Source organism: Vicugna pacos, chromosome 15, assembly GCF_048564905.1.
Source record: "Vicugna pacos chromosome 15, VicPac4, whole genome shotgun sequence".
Lineage (NCBI taxonomy): Eukaryota > Metazoa > Chordata > Mammalia > Artiodactyla > Camelidae > Vicugna > Vicugna pacos.
The window spans coordinates 58,491,650-58,512,242 of NC_133001.1; the positions used below are offsets into that span (position 1 = coordinate 58,491,650).

General features: G+C 45.7%; 1 long non-coding RNA gene across 1 annotated transcript; it reads left to right on the top strand.

Moving 5' to 3' along the window:
• Positions 1–11,557: 11,557 nt before the first annotated feature.
• On the top strand, positions 11,558–14,655 carry LOC140685945 (uncharacterized). Its single transcript, XR_012059413.1, has 3 exons — positions 11,558–11,704; positions 12,320–12,435; positions 13,713–14,655. It is a non-coding gene; the product is annotated as an uncharacterized lncRNA (long non-coding RNA).
• The last annotated feature ends 5,938 nt before the right edge of the window (positions 14,656–20,593 follow it).

The following is a 20,593-nucleotide window of genomic DNA, read 5'->3' on the forward strand; positions in this document are numbered from 1 at the left end:
TTCCTGATTTAGATGCCAAGTCCTTCATACCAAGCGCTCCGGACATAGATTCTTGGCAGCACGGTTCCATTAACGTCACACTTTTTCCTAATCTCGGACTTCTTCTTTGTCATTTACCAGATCTGTGTGTGCGTGTGTGGTGTGCATGTGTGTGTGGCTCTGTGTGCTCTGCAGTGATTGCTGCCCACATGTGGTAATAGGGTGACTTAGAGTCTTCAGTCTTTCAGGGACATTTGCATTTCAGTAGAAGTTACCAGAATGTTGAAAATAATCCTAAACTTTCAAAGTTTGGCAATGCTGGAATTTGAATTCCAATGCGGAACTGAAGACAGAATACCTTCTTTATGCTAAAGAGGGCATCTCCCTCGGGCCGAGTTGTCAGGCCTGTGTGGGCTGTCTTGCAGGGTCGTGCTCTCAGCCAGGCTCACATTATCACCACGGCTTCTGTTCTACAAACTATAAAGTCCTGTCTGTACATGTTTGAGACTTTATTTTATATACGCACTGTTACTACATGACAATGACTCTTTGTAGATCTGTGTCACTCATTTCAAGCGAGACAATGCTGGCTTAGTGACGCTGTGTGGAATCTGTATTCCCTGGTCCTTAGGACTAGCCTTTCAGCCACTGTCACCAGAGCAGGAGAAGGTGTGAATCAGCCAGGTCACGAAGTGTCCCGAGAACTCAGCGGGGCCTGCAGGACCCGCACACGGGCCGGCTTGGCTTCTGTCCACTGCAGGGTCCCCTTGGCAAGGCTGACGGCAGGGCGCCGGGGTGGTTCCCCGAGGCTGCGGACTTCACTCTGTGACTGACTCGCCTCAGCCCTGCAGCCCTGGACCCCAAGGCCTTGCTGGGCACAGTATTTTTAACCTCTTTGGATTAGTTACCAGCCGTAGAAACAGCATCAATTCGGATCCGTGTTTTTGTTTTCCACGGACCATTTCCGAAAGCCGAGGGCGCACGCAGCGCAGGCCGTACGAAGCGCAGGCCGTACGACAGAGGTGAGCTCAGACCGGCCTTTTGGTTCTGGGGGCTCAGGGTCACCGTGGGCGAAGGCTTCAGCCGCTTTCATCGTCCCTTTTATTTTCTCTTCCAGACCCTGCAGAGTCCTCGGTGCCCACAGCTCCCACAGGAGGCAAGACGGAGCCGGAAGCACCAGGCGACCCGCCGCTCAGCGCGGGGACCTCCGGGCAGACGTCCTCAGAAGCCGCTTCAAGGAGCCCAGACTCCGGCCCCCACGAAGCTCCTGCCGCTGGCCGAGCACATCATCTTGATCTTTCACCGACATTTTCTGACACTGAGTGTTTTCATCTGTGAAATATGAAAACCAGGAGGTCATTTCCCACCTCAGGAGGCACCACCGGCTGGGTTCCCTCAAGCGGGTGTGGAGGTGGAGCTTGGCGGTGGGGATGTTCCTTGGAGGTAAACATCTGGGGTGGGGGTGGGGGAGCAGGATGGGGCAGAGAGAGAAACAAGATGCGGCTCGTCCGTCCCTACAGGGGCTCTGTAGCAGACACCCCTTGTCACAGTGGCCTCTCAGTGATCTGGGTGTCTATACCGCTCTGCAGCCAGTCCCTGGATGCGGGTGGTCCTCTGACCCAGGGTCTTGGACGGGGCAGCTCTCGCAGCTGAGGAAAACCCTGAAGGAGCTGGGAGCCAGTCGGCCCCTCTTGGAAGCGGGTCTGGGGGGCACGCGTCCTGCCCCATAATAGGAACGCGGTAATGTGGTGGAAGGACTTTACCCTGGAGACATAAGACGTTTTCTTGATTCTTTCTATAAACATTTGCTGTCTTCCTGATTTTGTATCAATATACAACTAGGATGTATAGGTGGGACACGGAGGGTCTTTAGGGGAGTAAAATTTCTCTGCATGAGACAATGACGGTGGGCACATGTCACTGTACATTTGACCAAACCCAACACCAAGGATGAGCCCTAACATAAGCAATGAACTTCAGTGAATAATAACTTGTCAACATCAGCACATCGTTTACAACAAAAGCAGCAAGCACTCGTGCAGGACGGCGATCGTGGACAAAGGTGTGTGTGGGAACACCCTGGTTGCGTGTGCTGTGAACCTAAAATTGCTCTAAAAATAGAGTCTATAAAAATAATGAAAAAAATAAGGTGTATTTAAATCTGAGAGGCTAAATCCAATTGCGAATACACATTTTGTTGTCTAAGGTAAGACAGTACACAGCTCTCTGAGAGGGGAAGGCGTTGGTTTCATTTAGGCAGCCTCCTAATTTCATGTGTAATGTCCTCTGGAAAACTTGTGCAAGAGTCAAATATATAAAATTTAAATGAGATTAAGGAAACAGACATTATAAATCACCTTTGTGCAAATTAGAAAAGGCACATCTATGCTCAGATGGTGGGGAAAGTTGGGCCCCCCTCTCCGGGCAGAAAGCACCGCCTTTTGCAGTCACGGTGGGGGCCAGGCTGGCACCTTCGTGTGGTGCTCAAACTACAGCCGTGTGGGGCGCAGACTAAATCATACCCACGCGGTGACTTCAGCATCGCAGGGTGAGTATCCCACAACACTAGGTTTCCGTGTGTCTCTGTCTTCCCTGCTCTGTGGTCCTTCCTGGGTCCACATCAGCAACATGGTCTCAGGTCAGACAGCAGCCTTGCAGTTACCAGCCCCTGGGCCATTTCTGAACTGCTCATTGTGTGAAGTCTGCATTGCTACCCTCATCTCTTACTTCTCCGTTAGGGCTAACCCTCTAACTACTCCAGGCCCCCGGTGCGCCCATCCCTCTTCCTCTCATCCTTGTCTCTGCACTTTCTTTCTGGCCTCTCTGAGACGTCGTGGTTTGGACATAAGCCACTTCTTTAAAAGCGTCTTTAACTTCATTACACATTCCTTTGACTGTCGTATTTTCTTGCCAAAGCAGACCCTGCTTAACTATCTTCTTACACCAAGCAGCTGAACATGGCTGGAGAAAACTCTCACAGCCATTTTAATTGTTCTTGCTTGAAATGTATAATCACAAACCTGAAAGAAGCACCTGAAGTGCCAGATAAAATCCACAACAGCAGAGGAGAATGGGAGGAGGCTGGAGGGGAGCCGGGGGCCCGCCTCTTCCTTCCGGGATAGTGTGAGCGATGCTCTCTGCTGGCTGGACTCTGATCAGAATGATGCATACATATGACCAAGAAGGAAGTCCAGAAAAGCAGGACTTCCTGAATCTAGAAAGGAAGGAGGACTAATCGCTGGAAGAAACAGCTGGTCATGCACGGCCAGAGCCAGGCAGAGACGTGAGCTTGGTCGGAACATGCCAAAGCCTGTCGCTGCTTTGCAGTGACTTCCAGAACCACGAACCTGCCGGGCGGAGAACCATCTGCAGCCCTGCCACGCCCTGCACTTGTGTTTCTCCATCCTCCTGGACTCTTAGATTCGCTGTGCGCCCGTCATATTTCTCAAATATTTTGGCATCACCTGTCATGGCCCCTGGACAGTTTTCAGTAACAACAAAACTCAGTCTCAAGTCAAGGATTATGAGTCCGGAAAACATTTGTCGAACATGTGGTTTAAATTATTTTTCCTGTGTCTGGAAAATTAGTAGATTTCTAACCTACAGAGAGCATAAAGAATATAAGAGTAGGTATTTCTGGGTAAAACTGCAGAAGGAAGTTGCTCCAACATCGTATAACTTATTTGTATAACAGGCTGAAGATATGCCTTGATATTTAGCAAAACGGGCTGTAAGGTGACAGCTTCTAGATGGAGTATTCCAGAGGATTCTCCTCAGAGCGCTGCCCGCAACAGACCAAGAATACGCTTCACAGACACGGAAATTAAATTAATTTTGCATGTGTTCATTGAGCAAGATGCCAAAAAATGTATCTCTTTCACTGTAATTCACTTAATAATTTATTTATGTGATACGGTATTTCAAGATATTTTAATTGACAAAGTGTCATACACTTCATGAAAGAGAAATTAATCAACAATGAAGAGAAAGATAAATCCAAAGAAGGACAAAGGTGGGAAAATAATCTATAAACATTAAAAAAAGAGAAAGAATAATTTATAAATTATTGGGAAATATTAGCAGAATTAAAGTCATCACTTCGAAGATGATTTGGACTTACAAGAACTGTTTTCTTGGGTTTTTCTTTGCATCCGGAAGTTTCATGGCTTCATCGATACACCCCTCCCAAGGTGTTCCGTAGAGACGTGTCAGTTACTCATAACGGCTTCGTGGCAGTGACCACGGCGCAGAGCTGCAAGTCGTCCCTTCGGGAATCGGTTCCTGCTATGATGTTCTGCTCTGGGGGAATGATTTTCTCCTCTGCCGGAACTCCAATCAGAATGAATGATTTCTGTTTCTGAAGGAGATCACATCTTAAAATTATTTTTGCTGTTAGGGATGGGTGTGATTTCTGGAAGCTGCGAAAGGCATTGAGCAAAGACTGCCAGACAGGTTTGCGATTACAGCTGAAGAAAGCAGCCTTGAACTTTACGGTCCTGGGTCGTGTTGTGTGGCCAATGAGACGACAGCAGCAGAGAGTCTCAGCGAAAGACTCCAGAAACTTTCGAATGAAAGGCAGCACCTTGCGGGTAAGCGTGTAATTTCTTCAGGTAATTACTTGGAAGAGGAAGAGCTAACCCACAAACGCTGCTATGTTTACTTAAAATCTGCCTCCATGAGTTGCTGCTCCGGATGAAAGAAGGAACAAAGAGGACCGACCACTGGATCCTGGACCAGGGAAAAGATACAAAAAGGACATCAGTGGGAACCATCGAGAAAACTTTAAAACAGACTGAGGATTAGGTAATGTTCATTTGATTTGCTATTCAATGCCTGAGTCTGATGATAACTATTTTTTTGGTTCTGAATGAGGATGTCCTTGTTAGGAAATGCACACTGCAGGACTAGGGGCTGCAATGGGGTAAAATTATTCTCAAACGGTTCAGAAAAGTAGCTTACGTGCATAGACATTTGCACACGTGAGATACTTGTGCATGGGCGGGGATGTGTATGTGTATATGTGTGTATGCGTGAAGGCTGTTTAAGGGCCCCTTGTTCTGTTCTTGCAACTTCAGTGGGTGTGAAATTCTGTCAACATAAAAGATTAAAATCCAAACCATAATGACAAGCGGGCTTCGCATGTGAACGTGTATTTGTGTGTGGCTGTGTGTGCACACTGCATGGGTGTAGTTTGATAATGAGAGTCATACCTGCTTGTACATAAGATTTGGAAAATAAAAACGAAATCTGCCATCTCAACATTTTCAACCTAAGCTGAAGTTTCCTCTAGAATTTTTACAATTGATCAATTGTTATATAATTCACACTATGTTTTGCTGTTTTTATAACCTGTACCCAGATTTCTCATTTCGCATTTTTCTTAAGTCCCTTCCCGTGTCACCCAGTCTTAGTCGTCATCCCGTAAGGTGGCCAAACACTGCACACTTGGGATTTCTCTCTTCATCAAGCTGTCCCCGCACTGCATGCTCTGGCTCAGAGCCTCTGCAGAAGTCCGACTTGTGCTCTGAAGCCAACACTTCTTGGTGGTTGTGATGTCTCATCTTATGTGTCGCTGTAACTAGACTGTGGTGTCAGTTGTCAGGTCAAACGCCAATCGAGCTGTTGATGTGAACATTTTGTAGCTGTGATTAAGGCTGAGTAGTCAGCAGACCGAGGGAGACAGGTTTCCCTCTAGAACGTGGGTGGGCCTCATCCAATCAGTTGTGGGCCTGAAGGACAAAGGACCAGATCCCCTGAGGAAGAGGATTTGCCTCTGGGTTTCCAGCCTGCTGGTCTGCTCTGCAGATTCTGGGTTTGCCAGCACCCACAGTCTTGTGAGCCAACTTCTTAAAACAAATCTGTCTCCCATATTTATTTATCACATTCATCTCTCTATCTAATCTCTATCCATTGAGGCCTCTGGGGTTCTATTTCTCTGGGAACCCTGAGTATACAAGTCTACACTCCAGAAAGTTGGTTAGCCATTTTCTTCCTCCTATAAAATAGAAAAGGCAGTGATACTTTACCCACAGGACTGATACGAGCACACACTGTCCTTTAATGGGCGTTCACGTTACCTGGCTGACCTCACAGCTACAGGATGCTGGCTCTTCTTCTTAAAGCTGCTTTCATTGTTTGTCCAGTCTGTGAGCTCTTCTTATCACATCAGGATCAGGAACTTCAGCAGAAAAATCTGGAAGAGCAAAGGAAACAAAAGGAGGTGACTCTCACCTCTGTACAGTTCAGCATCATCTGCCTCTTGAATGACGGGGTTCTGGGAGCCATGTGGGGGCAGGTCTAGATTCTATTTCACTGGATCAATATTTAGCATGAATGAGTTGTTTTATTTCATCCCTTTGAACAATCTAGGATCCAGAATAAAAAGTATAATTGTAATATATTGGACTATTGTGCTTTCTTCAAATCAGGGAATTTCATATTTAGTTTTGTGTTTTGGAGGGAGCTTGTTCATTTTACTGAAGTACAGTCAGTTGCAATGTGTCCATTTCTGGTGCACAGCAGTGTCCCAGCCATGCATATATGTGTGTGTATATATATATATATATATATATATATATATATATATATATGTATTCATTTTCATATTCTTCTTCATTAAGAGTTAGTATAAGGTATTGAATACAGTTCCCTGTGCTGCACAGAGGAAATCTGTCTTTTACCTGTTTTTATATAGAGAGGTTGTCATTTCATCCTTTGCAAATCTCAAACTCCCAAATTCATCCCTTCCCACCCCGTTTGCCCCGGTAACCATAAGACTGTTCAACACGTCTGTGAGATCGGATCAGCTTTTTCATGGCCTCCATGCCGGTCTCTATAAAAAGTGCTTCCGAGCATCCTACGGCCCTAAAGAGAAAATGCCAAACCCACCACAAGACCTCGCGGGGCCCTGGCCTGCCCCACGCCTGCCTGCAAGATGCATCGCAGGCCGGGCTCCGTCTGCCTCCTGCCCAACAACCCCTGGGTCACCGCCCAGGTCCTCGGGATTCCTCTGCCAGAGGACGATGTCCCTCCTTTGCCCCTAATTCCTACCCGTCCCTTCCCCTCCTTTTTCCTCAGGGTAAAACTTGCTGCCGCAGAGCCCTGCTGCCCCTGCTCGGGGGGAGCCACCCACCTGAGCTTCTCTTTCCCGCACATTTCACGGTTTTAACGCAATCGTGCCGTTTGATATTTACCGTTTCCCCGTCCCGCCAGCCCGTGAGGACGGGGCGTCAGGGACCCTGGACCAGGCATCACGTCTGTCCTCTAACAGGCGCTGGACAACGAGACGCTGAACGAGTAAGCGGGGCAGAGCTCGCGCGCCCCTCCCGGCACACACGGGCTACACTCCAGGGAAGAGCCTGCTTCCTAGACTCTTTACCGGATTGTTTAAACGCTGGCAGTCTCAGCGCCACCGTCCACAAAACTAGTGAGGAAACCGCTCATGACTTGCAATAGGGTTGTTTCCAGAATCGGTTTAGAACACGCACGTGAGTCACTCCGCATAAAGGCACGTTTTCCTTTGTCATTAGAAGGGGCAGGAAACCATCTGTGCGCTGAGTCCCAGGGCGGGGACCGCAGTCTGCAGGAGCCTGGGTGAGGCGCCCGCGCTGAGAGCCTCCTGCAAAGGCAGGCGGCAAGGGGGATCCACCTGGGGACAGAGCCGCGCGTGGCGGCCACTTCTGGGAGCCTGTCCTTCTGCAATAACAGGGAGCTGGAAGACAGGCAGAATTTGTAAAATTAGAAAATGTTCCAACTTGTTATTTGAAGAAGATATTGATTAGGAACCTATTATGTGCCAAGCCTAGCGCTGAGTGCTGGGCATAGTAAAAGGCTGGTAGAAAAAGAAAGCCGGACCTGATGAGCACCTCCCCGAGGTCCGACACTGCACTGAGGAAGCGACAAGCGTCGGGCTTCCCTGGGGGAGACGTTCGCCAGGTCCTTCTCTGAAGCACCCCACTGAATAAAACAGGGAACAGGGTTCTTCACTTTTAGTACAAAGCAGCTCACGGACACCGCAGTAACTTCACTCACCAACTACTGGGTTTCCTAGGACACATCTCATTCTTCTGAAATGCATTTGTATCATGTGAAGCAAAGGCTTTCTACACTTGGACTGTACAAGCATATATAAAAATAATACAGGACACTGAAAACGTGATTTCAAACTTTGTATAATCCAGTGATTTCACCAGAAACAAATCCGAATCCAATTTGAATTCTTATTTTTAAAAACTGTAAGTCCTTTGTTCTTCTAAAGGTTACATTAAACCTATAGATAGCCTTCAGGAAAATTGACAATTTTTTTCCCTCTTTCCATAGATGAACACAGAATGTCTCTCCACCATTGTCTTCTTTGATCCTTTTCATTAGTTTTCTGCCTTATGTATCCTGCATATGTTTTGTTAAATTTATGCCTAAGTATTTCATTATTTAAAGACACCATACATGGAATTCTTTTTAAAATTTTGGTTTCCAAATAGTTCCTTTGCCAACGAAATGGAAATCAATACACTGGGTGGTTCATAAAATCCTTCTATAAAAATATTGTTCCCAGGAGTGAACGCTGACCTCGGTGATACAGTTCACTTGCTTTCTGGTGAAGGTTCCTTATCTCACTGCAAACCTGAGAGAAATGGCTTGCAGGACACACTTTGCAAAACACTCCTTTAAAGTCAATGTTGTTATTTTGAGACCGTTGCAACAGTTACCCTTCATATTAATCATATAAGCTAATTGTATCTGTTTATTTTTTACTGTGTAAATTACTCTCTGAAAGAGTGAATCCTTGAACAACAGGGGGGTTACAAGTGCTAATTTTTTGTGCCGTTGAAAATCCCTGTATGACCTCACAGTTGGCCTTCCATATCCTCAGTTCTGCATCCTGGAAATTCAACCAATCCCAGATCTGTATTATTGAAAAAAATCCATGTGTACGTGAACCTGCACAGTTCAAACCTGTGTTGTCCAAGGGTCAACTATAATTCAATTATAACATATTTGATTTGTTTAAATTATAACTGTATAGACAAACGTGCATTTACTTGTCAATCAAGCACAAATTGTGTTAATAAAATTCATTGAACTCATTGACTTTTGGAGATTGTTAATTTCCTGGAAAAAAAAAGAATTGTCGATAAAAATGATATCTTGTTCAAACAAATTCAATATTCTTATTGAATAGTACTAGAATAATAAAGAAAAATAAGTAATTTGCAGTTCTTTCAGGTGAACTTTACAATCAAAATCTTTGCCAGAGAAAATATTATGACTTAAGTAAAAGACAGGTTTTTACATTAAATGCAATGATTTTGATACTGCTTAGAGAGACTAGTGCCTTTTATTCTTGACAAATGATCTGATTTCCCCTCGAGTCAACAATTTGGTGGCCCACTGTAATATTAAACGTATCTCTCTGAACTGCGTTTCAACACTTCACTTATATCGCAAAACAGAATTTGAAATGAAAGCACTCTTGTCTGTCACTTACACTGTTTGACATTCACTTCACAAACTTCAGGCCAGACTATGTGTCATATATCGTGTCTGGAGATGGAGGTTCAAAAATAGACTGCACAAAAAATGTGACAATGAGTGTGTATATGTCCATGAATGACTGAAAAATTGTGCTGAACACTGGAATTTGACACAACACTGTAAAATGATTATGAATCAATAAAAAATGTAAAAAAAACAGACTGCACACAATCCATTTCCTATATAAACGCCCGTGTTTTAATGCAATAAATACGCTGGATTTTTTGTTACCTGGAACTCACAAGTGATGAAGCCAAACAGCAAAATCTCAGAACGATGGGATCTGGAAACTACGTAAAGAAATAACAAGGAAGCACGGGGAAGGGTCTATTCATCAACCACGAACGTGTGTATATCATTAAAGGGGCGTGGGAAAGCTACAGACCGCAGAGCACGTTTTATCTAGGACTTCACAGAAGACTGGGGAAAATCGGGTTTTGTGTAAGGTGGGAACACCCGTTCTAGCCAGAGGGATAAATACGTGAAAATGCATAGAAGCTTGAGCCACGATCCAGGGACAAGGGTGCTTTGCCAAGTGATATGGACTTGACCGTGTTGGCTTGCAGTCACTGCAGTGTGGTTGCTGGACCAGCAGCGCTGGCATCCCCTGGAAGCAGGTTAGAAATGGGCATTCTCGGGCTCCACCTCAGACCCACTGGATCCGAGACTGGGAGGGAGGGTCCACTAATGTGCGTTTCAACAAGCCCTCCATGGGCCTCTCGTGCTGGTCAAGTTTCAGGGGCCGGGTTTTAAATCAAGTGGATGACATGATGGAACTAACTCAATGAAGGATAATTCAGGCACCAGGGTAGGGGGCTGACGGCGCTGGTAACGGTCGGCGATGTGGAGACCAGTGAGAAGGCCCCACACTGCTCCCTGGCACAGAGCTCTCACACAGTAAAACACACGCCCAGCCCCACGGGTGTTCCCTGAGGATACGGAGTCTGCATGTTCATGCTTCTGGCATCAGTGCAACATCTGACACCCAGTTGGTGCTCAATTAACGTTTTCAGTTAATTATTAATGCTGAACAGTGTATGTAGTGTATGTGATGGACATGGAAGCTTTGACCAAGGCAGAAACTAGAAGTGACTGAAAAAGACAGGAATTTTGCTGCAGGAAATACGATCTTACACACTTAGACTTTCCAGTAGAGTCTGAGTCTGGACTTGGTTCACTCAGTGGCTCAATGACATGTTCAGTTTCTTTTGTCTTTTGACTCTGCCGTCCTCGATGCTCTGGTTTGCATCCTCAGCTTTGTCCTCTCGCTGCTCCAGGATGGCTGCAGCGCCCCCTGGACACTAACCCTCACACAGCAATAGCTGAAGACAGGAAGGCAGGACGGCCCCTTGCGTGCTTTCTGCAGTGGCGGCAAACGTCTAGGAATCGGCACCTCCGCTTTAATTGCCAGTGGTTTCCTCTAATGCGCTGTTGACCAGATACGGTGGTCTGAATATTTGTGCCCGCCCTCCCCTCCCCCGCAGCCCAATATGAAGGTATCGGGGGTGGGGCTCCCGGAGGTGATGAGGTCATGAGGGTGGATCGCTCTGTAATGGGATAAGTGCTCCTATAAAGAGACCGCGCCGGCGCCCTCCCGCCTGCCGCCGTGCGCGGACTCCCCAGGCCTGCGCGCAGGAGAGCGCTCTCGCGCAGCCGCGCGGGCCTGGGTCTCGGACCTCCAGCCGCCAGAGCGGTGAGACGTGCATTTCCGTTGTTTATAAGCCACCTCGTCTTCAGCACTTTGCTGGAGCAGCCTGAACAGACTGCGCTGAGACATCAGAATCGCCTCTTACGCTCAGTTCTTAAGCCGCCGCGGGCCAGGGAATGCAATTACCACCGTAGGCTTAAACGAACCAAGATTCGCCCCTGGGGCTGCCGTTACCTTAGCCTCTCAGGAAGCACACAGCTTCGGAAACTAGAAGAAAGTGATGAGAGTGGAGGGTCACGGCCATTAGGTAGGAAACTAACAGAATTCATAGCAGTCATGTCCGTTTCAAGGATTGGTCTGTGGGTAACGCATGGGAACCCCCTGTTTTAAAGGGGAAGTTCTGTGCAAGGGTGAGTACCTGCCACGTGCTTCTCATGGCCCTGAGAACTTCTAGTGCTGATGGTGTGGAAAACCAAGCCTTCAGAGGAAGACCCAGGGGCATGTGGCACCTCTGCAACTGACCAGCTTTCTGACTTCCATCAGGTAGAAAATCTGTGTTTCTACTTATCTATGGCATAAGTCACCTTGCATCCTTCTCCAGATCATCGTGTAAATAAAGTGTCCCTGATAAACAGGAAGTTATACCACTGCTCTGTTATTAAAGGCCTCCACCCCCTTCACCCCCCGGTAATAAAGCAGAAAGACTCTAACATTCCTTGACTGTTTAATGTCACAGGCACAAGTTTTCTAATTTAATCCATAAACATACAACCCACTGATGTAGGAATGATTATTCCCTTTTATAAGAGAGAAGTCCATGGCTCAAGGCTCCAGGTATCTTGTCCTAATTAATGATATGGCTGAGAGTGACAGGAAAGGAGTTGAGTCCTTGGCTGTTGGACCCTAAGCAGGGCTCCCGCCCAGGCGGGCAAGCACAGCCAGCCTTCTGCAGCGGCAGAGACGCGGGCGGCGGGTCGAAGAGCTGATCCCTCTGCTCTCAGCTCCCACTGCCCAGACTCCCCGGGGCCGTCATTCTAAACGTGTCAGCAACACACCCTTCAAGAAAGGCTAGTAAGAAATGAGAAGACTGAGATTTCTAACTATGTTTTGAAGTGCACTTTTAAATACAGATTTTCCTTTTCATGCACTTGAAATCAGCGAGACAGTCTTCCAGGAGCAGAGGCTGGAGCAGTGAAGGCCTGTGGAAGTTTTCTGGAATCTGTGGAATTAGCGATGGCCCCAGGCGCTCTTGCTTCAAGTGTGGAGCCTTTCAGGTAGCGGTAGATGGGGCTGAAGGAAGGGAGGCTGGGTGGTTTGAAAAAAAGTTCTTTTTTATTATTGTCAGGATCAATTCACCAGGCTGTGAGGTGAATTAAGAAACCTTGGCTCTAGAAAGAAATCCTTGGTAACTTCAGGCCGCAGCGGTTTGATTCCAACGCGCAGCACCTGCTTCTACGGGCTCCCGGCAGGATGCCCGAGCCCCTCCAGCCACAGTGTGCACCTCGCTTTGTTTGCTTTCTCTAAAGCTCAGCTCCAAACACCTTCTCTCTCCAGGGACAGAGGGGAAGGGCGCAGGGGCAGGGAGGCTGTCTGTGCAGGGGAGACTGTGGGCGCTGCCCGGAGGGGGACTCCTTACAAGGTTCAGCTTCAATGAACTGTTCTCCCGTGCATCTGAGACAAACAGAAAGGGAAGTCCGGCACCGGCATCCAACAAGAGAGGGTTCCACCTAAATATGTGCATCAACGAGGCATCTCTTTCCATCCCTTTAACCAAACAGGAGGTGTGAGGTCTTATCAGGCTTCTCCTGAGAAACAGAATCAATAGGATAGCTCACTCTCTCTGCCTCTCTCTCCCTGTGTATCTAAATATAAATATATACAGAGAGAGAGAGAGAGAGAGAGATTTGCTTTAAGGAACTGGCTCGTGACTGTGAGGCTGAAGATCCAGGGAAGAGTTGCTGTTGCGTCTGAGTTCGAAGGCTGCCTGCTGAGGGGGTTCCCCGCTCCCTTTTCTTTGGGGGCGGCCAGTCTTAGCTCTGGTAAGACCTTCAGCTGACTAGCTGAGTCCCACCCACCTCAGGAAAGGTAAGCTGCTTATTCAAAGTCTACTGAGTTACATATTCATCTTACCTAAAAAATACCTTCAGCGAAACATTTAGAACAATGTTTGGCCACACGTCTGGGCACAGCTGTGCAGCCACACCGACACAGGAAATCACCATCACAACGGTTTAGGCTGTGTGTGTGGAGGCTCCTGCTGTCTCTTAGATTCGCACTGAGCCCTGAGGTCCTCTGACGCCATCCTCTTGCTGTTTCGAAGGACCACATAAACCATTTCATCTGCTCACAATGAGTCTTACAGAGCTAAAGAGCACTCCCGTGCGTGTAAAATCTTCCTGCGGGGAATATGAGCCAGATTCCTCAGACAGATCAGATGGTGCACAAGTAACATCGGGTTAATCTCAACATAGCTGCTTATTGAAATATTTTTCCTCTTGGTAAAAAAATAAACTCACTCACCCATGTAATTTTTTTTATTTTCTTTTTTTAGGCAAGCCAGATGTCTGTGCAATACTAAATATTGCAACTTAAAATTGGACATCAGAACGCAGAAACTATGAGTGTGGAAATGCAACCGAGTCAAGTGTTCACCATCCCTGAGCATCCTGTTATACAAAATCTACTGAGGTTGGTTGTGGCCTGACACTCGAGGGGTGAGCCCCTTATTTCAACATTTGCTATTTTTGCAAAGAGTTCACTTCCATTTTTACTTTGGGGAGTGTAGTTATTTTTACACGAGATCTTGATAGAATTCCTGGGACAGCACGTGGCTGAGAGTCGTCTGGAAGCGATGCGCTTCCCCAGATCCCGCAAATTATGACCTACCAAAATGTCCAACTCACTCCACTTTTTCAGCCTTTCTCCAGCCTGGAAGGGTTTCTTGTTTTATTATGATGTTGTAGGTAATTTGTCAGCCAAAGGAGACCTCCGTATCTTGGAAACAAAGAGGTGGCTGACCTCAGGACTCTTGATTATAAAATGAATTGGACAGCCAAGGTCTCCGGTTATGGGACTGCTCAGCTGTAACGATGCTCTGTGCTTTACGTTAGCTGTTTTCTGCCAAAGCCGAGGGCACTGCTTTCTTGAGAAGCTCCTCGGTCTGTCAATCCTTACCTCGTCACTCACTGTAATCATCACTTATGTGGCGATGCTTCCTGCGAGACAGGCTGTGCCTCGCTGCCAGAGCTGGGAACGATGAGGTTGCCTGTGCTTTCATGCCCAGTTTCGCCGTGCATTTTGCAGTGATAGTCATGGTCCCCACCACCACGTGTCTAACATGTCCATGACAACAGACAACTGTGAAACAGCAGAAAGATGCAGCAAACTCAATGACGTTGGACTGTGGTGGCCACGCTACACCTCCCCCCACTGTCTGAGGTGATAGGAATGCATAACAAGAGAAGAAATAAAAATAAAACATTCTATGATTTTCATTCTCGACATGTGTCTTTCCTTTACTGCTTCCTAATTTTAAAACAGTTTGAGCTGCTTAGCTTAGCAGAGGGTGACCCTCTAAACCTAGACCAAGGCTTCTATTATGCAAAGGTATTAAAATGGTTTTCACTTAGCTGCTTCTTAGGTTACTTCCGAAACGTGTCTTTTCGTTTCTCACCGCCCCCCGTACGTGGGAGTCAGAGGGACCACTGCCCTGGCTTGCCTTCCATCCAGTCTGCTCAGGCTGCTGCGACAGAATCCAAGCCCGCCTCAGAGGGACTGCGAGTCCCAGCCCAGGCCACCGTGACAAACCGATGATCACAGTAAGGTGAGTCACACACACATCTCTCTTGTGTCCTAACGCACGTAGAAGTTATGTTTACACTATTAAGTGTGCAATAGCATATCTTAAGAGAACAATGCACACACTCTCATTTAAAAATAGTTTATTAGTTAAGAAATGCTGACCATGATCCAAGCCTTCATTGAGCCCTAATCTTTTTGCTGGTGGAGGGTCTTGCCTCGGTGTTGACGGCTGCTGACTGATCAGAGTGGTGGGTGCTGAAACCGGGTGGATGTGGCAATTTCTTAACATCAAGAAAGAGTGAAGCTCGGCGCGCCGTTTGCCTGCCTTTCATGACGATTTCTCTGCAGCAGGCAGTGCCGTCCGATCGTGCTCTCCCCACGGCAGACCTTTCAGAACTCGAGTCAGTCCTCTCAGGCTCTGACACTGCTTCATCAACTAAGTTCATGGCACATTCTAAATCCTTTGCTGTCATTTCAGCAATCTTCACAGCGTCTTCACCGGGAGGAGAGTCCATCTCATAAAAACACTTCCTTTGTTCGCCCGCAAGAAGCAGCTCCTCGTCCATGCAAGCTGCACCGTGAGATGCAGCAATGCAGTCCCCTCTTCAGGCTCCACTTGCAATTCTAGTTTCTCTTGTTCTTTCCACTGCGTCTGCAGTTCCTTCCTCCGCTGAAGGCTTGAACCCCTCAAAGTCATCCAGGAGGACTGGAATCAACTTCTTCCAAACTCTCGTTAATGTTGGTACGTTGACCTCTTCCCATAAATCATGAATGTTTGCTCTTCATGGCAACTAGAATGATGGATCCTTTCCAAAGTTTTCAGTTTACTCAGCCCAGATCCATCAGAGAAGCTCCTGTCCACGGCAGCTACAGCCTCACAAAGTGCATTTTCCAAATGAGAAGGCTTGAGAGTCAAAAACCGCCCTTGACGCATGGGCTGCAGGATGGGTGCTGTGTCAGCAGCATGAGGACAACGCTAGTCTCGTTGTACGTGTCCATCACAGCTCTTGGGTGATCAGATGGATCGTCAGTGAGCATTAATATTTTAAAAGATCTTTTTTCTTTCCTTCCTGAGCAGTAGGTCTCAAGAGTGAGTTTGAAATATTCAGTAAGCAGTGTTTTAAACAGACGTGCTGTCATCCAGGCTTTGTTGTTGCATTTACAGAGCACAGGCAGAGTGGACTTGCCATAATTCTTAGGGACTCTAAAATTGTCAGATGGTAAATGAGCATCGGCCTCAACTTTGAGTCATTGCTGCCTTAGCCCCTAACAGGAGAGTCGCCTGTCCTGTGAAGCTCTGGAGCCAGGCACTAACGTCTCCTCTCCCGCTATGGACGTCCTGGATGGCAGCTCCCAGTATAAGACCGGTTCATCCACAGTGAAGGTCTGTTGCTTAGTGCGGCCACCTTCGTGAGTTACGTTCACAGAATCTTCTGGAGAACGCACTGCAGCTTCCACATCAGCACTGGCTGCTCCGCCTGCACGTTCATGTTCTGGAGATGGCGTACTTTCTTAACCTCAGGAACCAACCTCTGCTCATTCCGATCTTCTCTTCTGGAGCTTCCCCACCTCTCTCAGCTGCCACAGGATTGAAGAGAGCTGGGGCCCGGCTCTGGATGGGGCTTTGGCTGGAGGGAAGGTGGTGGCTGGTTTGATCTTCTGTCCCGACCACTCAGACTTGCTCCACATCAGCAATGGTGCTGCTTTGCTTTCCTAGCGTCTGTGTGTTCACTGGAGCAGCACTTTTAATTTCCTCCGGGAACTTTTCCCTTGCATTCTCAGCTGGGCTGTTTGACTCAAGAGGCCTCGTTTTTGGCTCGTCTTAGCTTTTGACACACCTTCCTCCTGAGCTTAATCATTTCTAGCTTTTGGTTTAAAGTAGGAGACGTGGAACTCTTCTTTACGTTCGAACACTTAGAGGCCACTTTTGGGTTATTAATTGGCCAGATTTCAGTATTGCTGTGTCTCAGGGAATAAGGAGGCTTGAGGGAAGGGTGAGAGACAAGGGGACAGCTGGTCAGCGAGCACTTAGAGCACACACATTTATCAATTCATTCATTGTCTTACATGACTGTGGTTTGTGGGGTGCCCCAAAACAATTACAATAGTAACATCAAAGATCACTGATCAAGATCTCCATAACAAATATAAGGACAATGGAAAAGGGTAAAATATTGCGAGAATTAACAAAATGTAACACAAAGACATGAAGTTAGCAAATGCTTTTCGGAAAAATGGCAGCAGTAGACTTGATCAACCCACAACTCACAACACAACTCACTTGTTGCCACAAACCTTCAATTTGTTAAAAATCTTCAAAGAGCAATAGAGAGAAGTGTGATAAATTGAGGTGCCACAATCTGAGTGGCTTAAGAAGCAGAAATTCTTTTCTCAAAATTCTAGAGGCTGGAAGTCCAAGATCAAGGTGCTGCAGATCCAGTGTCTGGTGACACTGGTGAGGCTGTTTTCCTGGTTTGCAGTTGGCCACCTTCTGGCTGTGTCTTCACATGGAAGGAATAGAGAGAGAGGAGTCAAGCTCTTTCATATCTCTTCCTTTAAGGACCTTAATCCCATTGTCAGGGCCCCACCAAATCCTTCCCAAAGGCTCCACCTCCAAATGCCATCACACTGGGGATTAAAGTTTCAACATATGGATTTTGGGGAGGAGACCCATATTTAGCCCAGAGAGCTTCTCCTGGCATAAATTTACCTACCTAATTTACACCCAGCCTTGAAAATTTAGCTTGAGTGTCACTTCCTCTGGAAAGCCTTTCCTGACCACACCTGCTTTAGCCTCTGTCTTCAGCTTGGTGCCCCAGAGCCTCTTTTCCTGTCTATCTCAGAGCTTTGCTTCATGAGACTATCGTCATTGTCACTGGACTGTGCAAACCCCACAAAAAGGAGCATGGACACCAGCTGAGGGTCCAGATGTTGCCACCTTTCTAGTCTCCTTCTGCTCATCACTGTCATCATCATACTCTTCTCCACTATCTTCTGGGCTGTCACTGGAAGGCTGATAATGAGCCAGGTTAGAAACATGCTGAAGTTTATACTGAGATTCACACCTGGGTTTTGCTAGAACTCTTAGCCAAACATCATGGAAGCTCAATAAATTTTTATTCAGTAAAAAATAATATTCTGAGAGTAGTGTCTCCCCTTACTTTCCACAGCACTTATTAAGATGCCATTGGCAGAGGAGATGCTGGTGTAACAAACGTGGGTGTCAGGTGGCTGGTGTGACGAGAGAGGCGAGTCTGCATCCTCGGGGCCAGGCTTCTGCTTCTCAGAGCTACAAGTTCTGTCATGTGGTTCTGTCCAATCTAGGATTATGACTAACAACTTATGATTATTCCACTCTTCAGAATGCTTGGAGATCTACCTCTCCCTCCTTAATGCGTTTGCCTTCCTATGCAAGACTAGGTCCATGGGCCATGTACCACACTTGTGTGAGTTCAGAGTCTTGGCCTGGAGGATGTCTACTGAATAGACCAGATAATTGAGCTGTGAAAGTCATTGAATGTTTAATTTTATAATTTTCAAAAATGGAAGAAAAAGTCCAGTGAACAAGAATGCAAAGATGCCTATGATTTAGACTCAAAATATTTGGCTATACTTGTTCTATCTGGTGACTTATTTATATATCTTTTTTTCCTGCAGAATCATTTGAAAGCGAATTATATGCATTGTGATAGCTTATGCTTAAAAATAGGATAGTTACCTACAGTAACCCCATTATCATTCTTAAACCACGGAATGCTCAGAATTATTTTACAATGTGCAGCATCCAAACCATATTCAAATTTTACCAATTATCAAAAAATATGTTATGCCTGTTTTTATATTTATAAGCAAGGGTCCAACTAAATTTCATTTGTTGCATTGATTGCTGTTCCTCTTCAGAGAAGGCACATGTTTTCAGATGTCTCACTATTTACTACGCAAAGTTGGATAAATTGATCAAGGTTGCATTTCTCCATTGTGTTTTATTTTATTTTTTATTGAAGTATAGTTGATTTGCAATGTTCATTTCAGGTGTACAGCAAAGTGATTCAGATACAGATATATAAATATATATATTTTATATATACATATATATACACACATATATGTATATATTTCAGATTATTTTCCGTTACAGGCTATTACAAGCTATTGAATCCAGGTCCCCGTGCTCTACAGTAGGTCCGTGTTGTTTGTCTGTTTTATATACAGTAATGTGTATCTGTTACTCCCAAACTCCTGATTTATCCCTCCCCCACTTCTCCTTTGGTTTCTCATTGTGCTTTGGGTTTTGAATTTTTGTTTTTCCTTTCCAATTAGCAAGGATTACTGGGACTAACCTTTGGCATTTTGGAAATATCTTTCCCAACAGACCTTCAGTGTTTGACTTCGGCGTCCATTAATGATTGATGATCCTTGACTGAATCAATTATTTTCTTTGGGGTTGAAGCACAATGTTTTCTAATTCCTTCCACATTTATTGAACTACTCCTTGTGAAAAGAGAGGTTTTTCCTCATGGACTGAGAATGAACCACTATGGTTCTGCCTGAAAAAGCAGGAAAAACATTTAGTTGTCACAAATAATGATGCCAAATGATGTGCTCTCTCCACCCCACCCCAACTTCACATCTCTATGAGCACATTGATCTTTATTGATTCAATGTGGTACCATAAACTACAGGGAGCATTCATTCCTGATGCTGTAATTGTCCCATATTTGGCCACTAACAACAATGTCAATCTGACTTCTCTGTCGTCCACATGTGCCCTCCTCAGTCACGTGGACCTCGTTTTTTGGCACAAGTCATTTCAGGACAACTTTGTCTTTCCTTGTCCTAGAAATTCTCCAAGTGTTTATTCCTTCCTTTGCTGGAAAATGGTATCTGGAGACAACAATCTAGGCTCCCTTGGTTCCTACTACTTGTAAGGTTTATTTCTTTTAGGGCCTTCTGGTAGACGGGGCTAGCAAAGTTACTTCTATGAAACATATTGAGCTTACGGTCATATTTCCAATTCCAACTTAACAATTCAGGGTGTTTTCTTAACTTCTTCAGTGTTGTGTCCCTATCCGTTTTTCTTGTTGACACTGGAAATCTCAGTTCTTTATAATTTTGACCTATATTCTTATTATATGTCATATGAGAGAGCTTGCTATTTGTTCTAGATTATTCTTGTTTTTTTAGATACATTTATATTTCCATCACAATAATTCTGCATATTTAATTTTGTTCTTATTTTTAATCTTGTTTTTTGCTGTTATAAATGGTCTCTCTTCTTGTATTTTCTATCTTGTGATAAAAAAGATACATTTTAAGAGTGCTTACAAGTTTACTACTGTTATAGCTTCTTGCTTTATTGAGGTATTTAATTTATCCTTAGGAAATGTTCCTGTTTATCAGCTTTTGGTTTTTCTGCTGCAACGTACAAAGTGCTCATCATTAAGCAACGATTTCAGCAGTTTGTTTGTTTGTTGTTGTTTACACGTGTCCTGTGTACATTTCACCCATTTCTCCTCCCCCCCCCCCGCTCCTTCTTTTTCTTCTTGTGTGTTTAGGGATGCCCACCAATGTTTTTTTTCCTCTTTTTTTAAACAGGAGGATTTGTTTCATTTGCTTTGATTGTAAGTGCTG